We start from the raw sequence: 8,580 nt of genomic DNA, 5'->3' as shown, positions 1-8,580 counted from the left end.
CGATCATTCCTAGGTATGTAAGATTGCATCATGATCTGAAGCAGATCATACGAGACAAAGATGTGGTAATACTTATAAGGAGAAAGGTGAAAGAAAACTCTTGCATGATTTCAAAATTTGAGCCTAAGACCACTAGAGAGGCATTTACTGATGAAGACTAGATAAAGACAATGGAAGAGGAGTTGGACCAGATAGAGAATAATGCAACATGGTCCTTGGTATCCAAACTAGAACACAAGAATGTCATTGGTACCAAATGGGTCTTCAGAAATAAGCTAAATGAAGAAGGCACACTAGCAAGGAACAAGGAAAGACTTGTATGCAAGGGATATGCTCAGGAAGAAGGAGAATACTATGGAGAAACCTTTGCCCCGATGGCTAGACTGGAAGGTGTTTGAATGCTACTTGCATTTGCAACACTCAAGGGATTCAAGGTATACCAGATGGATGTGAAGTCTGCATTCTTGAATGGAATCCTAGAAGAAGTGTATATTGAGCAACCAGATGGGTTTGCTTTGTCAGAAAATAGTAACATGGTGTGTAGATTACACAAGGCCCTGTATGGATTGAAACAAGCACCAAAAGCATGGTATGAATGGTTACACTCTCATCTTGTGAAGATAGGATTTCAGAGAACAAGTGAGGACAACAACATATACCTAAAATATGAAGGTGATCAGATACTGATGTGTGAAGTATTTGTAGATGACATAATCTTCGGAGGAGATGATGAAATGAGTCATGCATTTGCAAATGAAATGAAGAAAGAGTTTGAGATGTCTCTCATTGGAGAGATAAAGTTCTTTATTGGTCTACAAATTCAACAGATGAAAGAAGGAATCTTCATTACCCAGTCCAAGTATATCAAAGAGGTATTGAAGACCTTTGGCATGGAGGAGAGAAAACCAATTGGAACATCAATGGTGACGGGCTGCAAACTGAATAAGGAGGATGATTCAACGTTGGTGAATGAGAATAAGTACCGGTCAATGATCGGTAAGCTGCACTATGTGGTGCACAACAGACTAGATATTGCTCATGCAGTGGGCATAGTGGTTTGTTTTCATAAAAGTCCAAGAGAATCCCACTTGGTAGCAGTAAAGAGGATTCTTAGATACCTGAAAGGGAAAGTTGATTATGGATTGTGGTATCCATACAATGGCAACTTTTATCTCAAAGTGTTTACCGATACAGATTGGGTAGGTAATGTGGATGACTGGAAGAGCACAACTGGTGGAGCGTTCTTCCTTGGTGGAAGACTAGTCTCATGGATGAGCAAGAAGCAAAGCTATATTTCCTATTCTACAGCTGAAGTAGAGTATGTGGCAACATTTATGAACTGTACTCAGGCAATCTGGATGAAGCATGTACTGAATGGCTTCAAAGTAACTATATCTGAACTAGTGAGTATTTTCTGTGATAATACTAGTGCAATAAATATTTCAAAAAATCCGGTACTGCATGCTAGGACTGAGCACATTGAGCTCAAGTATCATTTCTTGAGAGAAAAGGTTTAGAATAAAGAGGTTGTATTAGAACATGTTTCCAGTAAGTAGCAACTAGTAGACTTATTCACTAAGCCCTTACCGAAGACTACATTTACCTATTTGAGAGGTGAATTAGGGGTTCTACCCCTTCATGAAGTAAACTAAAGTTGTGTGCTCCACATCAGTTAGGTACTATCATGTCAGATCTTATAGGATTGATGTGTTGAAGGATGCTACTCCATAGGGGGAGCAACATAGTGGAGATTGGAAGCTTGTGCCTCCACTTTGGCATTATTGTCAAAGGGGGAGAAGATACCTGATGATGTATGGGGGAGAAGATATATTGTTTGGAGAAAAGATATTGAGCATACACACTAATCAGTCTAGGTAATGGTGATCCTTTAAGTTGCATAGGTATAGTTTCAACCGGTGTATACATTTTTAATTACGCAATAATTCACTGAGTTTTGCCATCAATGCCAAAGGGGGAGATTATTGGCATATGATGAAGCGGTGACAATGTATGTTGTCATTGATGTCAATATATGCTCAAGCAAGTGAACCGGTATGCACCAGTATGAATATTGGAAGTGGTTATGGTCAACTGGGATGGAGTGGACCGGTGTCATGGTTCACTAAGTGTGACTACCGGTTGGTAGTCTTTGTTCAGTTCTAGGGTTTCCGGTATAGCCTATGCGGTGCAATCAATGGTGTTTTATGAACAATAAGGATAAGGATCAGGATGCCACATCAGCTGTGTGCACATGAAGAATTTCCTTAAGGATCTTATGCATGAAGATCGAATGCATTGAATGCCTATCTCGAGAATGCATGATTTTTTGAGCGGTGTGTGAAGAGCGCATGTTGGATTATTATTTTCCAGATGTGGTGAAGATTGGACGATGCAGAATGTATTGAGATATGTCTTAGATCATTTCATTCTATGTAATGTGTTTAGACAGTCAGGAATGGGCTTCTTGTAATTATAAACCTAAAATATTTAGGCTTTAGGGTTTATGCTACCAACCTAACTTTTGTCTATAAGGTCATTGAGTTTTGTTATTGTAAGTGTTGGAAAAAGTTGTGTGTGTGTCCATGTGTTGGATATTAGATACTTGCCAAACCAAAGTGAGGAATCTGTAGAGTGTGATTGTAGAGGAGAGGAATTGAAAAGGATCTACTTTAGCAAGGAGTGTTGTTATCAGATCAGAGTTTTATCTATTGTCTTCTAACCATTTCAACATAAGGAAAATCCCTTGACCGGGTAGCTTTAATAGGCTTTGTTGTAAATCCTCTAACCAGGTGGCTCAAGTTCATTGAGTTATTTAAATCCTCTAGCGAGGTAACCTTTAACAAGGTATATAGCCATCCCTTAACCAGGTGATCCCTAACAGGATCGGTTCCTAACAAAACCTATTGTAAAGTCTTTAACCGGACTAGGCTCCTAACAGAGCAGACTTCAAAAGAGTTCAAAACAAACTTGTGGGTATTCATCCCCACCATGGTTTTTCTCATTTGGGTTTCCATGTGAAAAATCTCCGTGTTATGGGTTGTGAGTTTTTCATGTGATGATTGTGTGTTTCTGATTAAGTTAGTTATGTAAGCAATGTTAAATGGTTGTCATATTGTAGATACAACTCATGCATGATTATATCGGTAAAGTAGTCATCAAGATTTGAGATCTGTGGAATGCTGTATGAAGTATCTGTGTTTAACCGGTATAGCCATGGTTATGCTTAGTGGTGAAGACAACCAATTGACTGTGTTTTCATATGATAAAGTGTTGTGAAGTTTTTATGTGTAGTGACTCACCCCCCCTCTTAGTATCGGTCAGGACCTTAGTTTCTCATCATTATTCATCATATTTGTCCTCCCTTCCTTTCTTATTTAATAGCCCTATATATAGATGAAACATAGCTTCCCTGGAGATAATGATGTCTTGAATAGACTATTTTTACTATAGATAAATTGAAAGCTACTTTAAAGCACACATTTTCATATTTCAAAACCAAAATTAGAAACCTGTCTCGATATTCAAATGACAGGTAGAGCAGGACTCCTTTGCATGTCAAGCTATCTCTCATGTCTTTCAAATTTTCTTCCTCTTCTTCAAGCCCACAACTCACCCATAGTTATTCAACATAGCTACACTTGTAATGCCAAGCTAGATTTGCCAAGTTGACGAGTAAATCTCCTAGAGGATTTTCAATGTGGTCTGTGCCATGTTGCATTATGAGTGCAAAATCTCCTCTTTGAAGTACCTTTTTAGGACTTATTTATTGGGCTAAATGCCTTGGTTTTTGGCTGCAATAATTTCTTCTTGTAATTGGCGGTTATGATTTTCAACTTGCCTTTCTATTTTTCCCATTAGTGTCATTGTCTCTCTGTATCCTACAAAACAAGTTTTTTGCTTCCACGTGAGGGCATATAATCCAAAAATAATATCTTCTTACTCATTCTCTGGCCAATTCAAATATGGATTCAATACATTAATTTGATCATCATGAGGCAGAACCATTATGTGAAGGATAGTTCATGTTGATATGTTACTTCAGCCAACTTGGATGATCATAATGGACAAGTGTAAACATATTAATTGCCTCCTACAAGAAATGACCCATATTAAATGCTATAACTGGTGCCACCACCTTTGCATTGTTTTCACTATTTAATTAGCCATTGCAGAGTTGTACATCTAAATCCTCATAGGATTATGCCTTGGAAAGAGTGCAAGGTATGGCAATCGATGATTTAGAGATTTCAAAGCATGATTTTCATAAGTTCTCAAATCCTCTAATATTGTGATGCCATTGAGACTCCTCTATAGCTTAGTATGCTCCATTGGCCCCAGTAGTATATTGGCCACTTGGAAGATTGGGTACTCAACTATTAGTGGAAGAGACATCAAAGTGCCCGAATCAACCGATCAATCAATAGGTATCAGTATGCATTGTGAGGATTGCGAAGTCAGATCTTTTGGGACTTCAAAAACTTAGAGATATTTCCACTCCACTAGGATTCATCGATTATCATTAGAGATAATGCATGAACAACCTTCTAAGGAAGGCTTCAAAAAAGCTAGTCTTGGTTCTAAAAGATAGTCGAGGACCGATAATGCAACATGAGTGTTGTTTAAGGACTAGAGATGACGTTTGAAAAATTGGTGAACAAACAGTGATAACATGCATTAGCTCCGTGTAGCTTTCTAGGAAGAGGGTGATTGGGTTATCCTTTCAGTCTTTGAGGCCCCTATCTATCCTCTCTCACAAAGAGAATAGTGAATACACCCCTTTAGGTGTCCCTACACTCGCATTGATGGATATTCCTAGCTATGGGCTGAGATTATTATAGTGAAACCAACTTCCTTAGGCATAGGCTTTGTCTGATGTGTTTTCAAATGTGAAGAAACTAGTTGAAATTTGGGGTTGTTTCGACCCTTTGAACATACAAAATAACGGTAGTTGAAATTAGGAAGTCCAACAACCATACTATTTTTTTGATTTATTATTGTCTAATCATCGCAACTTGTCCGAAATTTCCACAAAACATACCAAAATTTCTCAAATCTCCTAGAAAACACGGACTATCGCATTCGAGTACAACCCATTTCATATTTGTAAGCAATCATTTTTCCATTTGTCCTTAATCCATCCCACAATCATTCAGTCTATATTTTGCATTTGTCCTTAATAGACTTTGCATTTGCTTGAAAAAAAATTCACATTTTTTTGGTCCCAAATTCGCATTCATTTGACAAACTAGTTCTTGAGGTCCAAATTGCATTAAAATTTTGCAATCAACAAAGTATTTAGTATCATTAACTCTTCATAGGTTTCACATCCTTAGGAGTCTTTACAAGTATTTGGGTTAGTGCAATAAGTTGAGTCAACTGTTTGGCCAAAAAGTGGAAGTGTTTTCCCCAATTTTCAGATTTTGCCACATTTGACCTAAAAATTTGAAGCACTTAGAGATTGAATCTCGAAAAAAAGTAAACAATATAAAATATAGCATTCTAAGTCTAGTTTCCAAATATGTAATTTATTTGAATACGCAGATAATTTAAATTTGTCATTTCAAAAGGGATTTCTAAAAACCACTTTTTAAAATGCTTGATTTAGGACCATACCATGCATGTGTGCTTGACCAACATTTTTTAACACAAATAAAAGTTTTTTTTAAAACTCTCTTCAGAAATGATTTGCAACATAATGAAGATTGATGAGGATATTTTTTTATCTTTGTTTTTTTAATATATTTTTTTATTGAATTTTTATTTGCCCTAATTGTCATTTTAAAAACTCATCGTGTATGGCCAAACTAATTTAACCTAAACTTATCATTTTTTGATTCTTTTTTAAAATTGAAAATAATTATGTGTAGATTGATGACATATAATTTGTTTTCCAAAAAATGTAAAAACAAAAAAGTTATTATAAAAATAATATAAATTGACATTTCAAGTTAATGGACCATATTCAGTACAAATTAATTGAAAAATAGAAGAAATAATCAAATATTTATAAAAATTATATATTTGGAATCTGCACAATGTAATCTAAAATGGGTTTTAATTTTGTTGAAAATTTCTATGATAATGGGCATCAAACATATGGAAGAAATCAATATTTCATCATGTCATTGATACAACCTTGTACTTGCAGGTCCAAGGCTAAGGGTTGGGTATTCCATACCTTTCCCAAAAAAAAACCTGATGCACATGGTGAACCCTATTTTCAAAATTTAAGAAACAGGGCCCCGTTTTGTAAATGAGGCCCCGTTATGTTTTTTACTTTAATAACGGGCCCCTGTTATGTTTCTAAATGGGGCCCCGTTATGGTCTGGGACCCGCTAATAACAGGGCCCTGTTATTTTTTTTCGCATTGGGTCCTTGAAGCATAACGAGGCCCTGTTTATAAAATAACGAGCCCCCATTCCTAGCAACACACTTTCCAACGTGTGCACTTCCCCTTAAGTGGGACTCAACTTTGTGCACTTACCCAATTATAACACATATTTCCATAGGTCCATTAATGTTTATAATTTAGTTGCATCAAAATCGCTCAAGGAATTAGTTTTAAGATCAAGCTAGAGAGATCATTGAAAAATCAAGACCCTTATCATTCAATCCTCATAATCCAATTCACTTGCTCATAATTATAGCATATGGTATCAATACTCATCATTTTGCAATCAACCTCAATCTGATTTTGGGTCAAGATAATATTTGGTATTTTTATCTCTAAAAAATGCACCCTTGCTAATTTGTAGAAATCAGCTTTAAGGAGAAACATGGGGACACTCTTAGGCCCATGGGTTGCCTAAAACTTGGAGTGAGCCTCCAGAGTAAGTTGGCTCTTGATGATACTTCACCTAAACCTATCTAATTGATGGCATTGCTGAGAAAAGGGTAAGAAGGAAAACATGTAAATGAAATCTAATCCTAAAGGTGATGCATCAAACTAATAATCTGAAATTTGCTCAAAGGACTAACACACATAATAACCAATAACAAGAGTGTATGCTTGCACAACTCAAAGAATCATACCCTTTGCATCAATAATCTATAATAAGGATAAAATATTCACCATCCTAGTAGGAGAAATATGTTCTCTCACAAATTGAGACTGATTATATCATTGACACAACTTATAACCTGCAAACAGGTAGAAATTTCTGCATAAAGGTGCTAATGGAAACACAATCACAAGGAAAAATTCATTAGATGAAACTATATTAATCACCATGCACTTAATATCAGGAAATTTGGGAAGGAAAAATGCTCTATTATTTTCAAAAAGGTGTTACAATGTTGTCAAACTTAAAACTGAGTTACAAACTCTTCACTTTTTCAAAAATAACTCTCCAAAGTACAAGTTGTGAGAAGTGAAAATAGTAAGAACTGACTTCAAAAATGAATCCTGAAGTATACTTATGTTTCTCCAAGATAGTTACATGAAAATATGAACTTTAACTTCCTTGGTCGAATGCATTCAAAAAGCCCATTTTCAAGCACCTCAAACAACTCCAAAAAGGCTCAAAAATGGAGAAAAAGTTAGCTTTGACTATTTCCACCATAATGACTCCTCAAAAATGTATTAATCTCTCAAAACTAACTCCAAAACAACCCCTATATACCCTCCACATATTGGGAAACTTTCTCAAACCTCCCTATATCTTTGCCCATTTCTCATGAATGTAATAATATCACTTTTGACTCATTAAAGGAAATGGACACCTATCAGTTTGCATAAATACAATGTCTAAGTGACTTTAAAAACACTACTTAGCACATTTTATAAAACAAAAGGTTTGATGAAAAATAAGAATAAAATGAAAAATAAAGAAACATAGGCAAAATGCCTAAGTCCGTATCAGGCATATTAGGGTAAAGTAAACCCTAAAGCATACATTTCATGCTTTTGTTTTTCTCTGTTGCTAGCCACCATGAGAGTTTTCTCCTTGGAGAGCTTGGATAGTGATCTCTAGAAATCTTATTGGTAGGCCTTGCACATATGGAAGCCGCCATGGTAAGTTGGTTTTTCTATCTCTGGAGGCTTATGCATTATGATCTAAAATCTCATGCTATTGATGCTTATGCCTTCAAGAATAGAGGACTATCTACATATTTTGTTTCTTTGCAGAGGTATTTTCACATTCTCCTTATAATTAAATATGACTTCATTGTATCCATAAGTACTTTGTGTATTATCATATGATTATGATCCTTGAAGCTTTGATTGCACATGTATACTGGTGATTGATTGAAGACCGCTATAGGGTTTTGTTCATTGTTAATATTGGGTAATTACATTTATCATCGACTGTGACTTGATCTTTAATCATTGTATTGAAGACTGTCTCCATACTTTTATTCATCTTACCCCTCTCATTGTATTGTGCTTGGTATTGTATTCTCTGTCAAGATTACCCAAAAATCTTGTTAATGTTGTAACAAGCTTTGCTCACCCTTCTTCATGATATTAACCTTTCTTTGGGTAGGCTTACCATATCACTATCTCTGATTGTGATCTTACTTATACAGAGCTATGCAGGGCTATGCACATCACAGTCACCACTCCTCTTCATCTACTTT

The sequence above is a fragment of the Cryptomeria japonica genome, chromosome 10, assembly GCF_030272615.1.
Source record: "Cryptomeria japonica chromosome 10, Sugi_1.0, whole genome shotgun sequence".
NCBI lineage: Eukaryota > Viridiplantae > Streptophyta > Pinopsida > Cupressales > Cupressaceae > Cryptomeria > Cryptomeria japonica.
The sequence above is the reverse complement of the archived record's forward strand: the minus strand, read 5'-3'. Positions refer to the sequence as shown.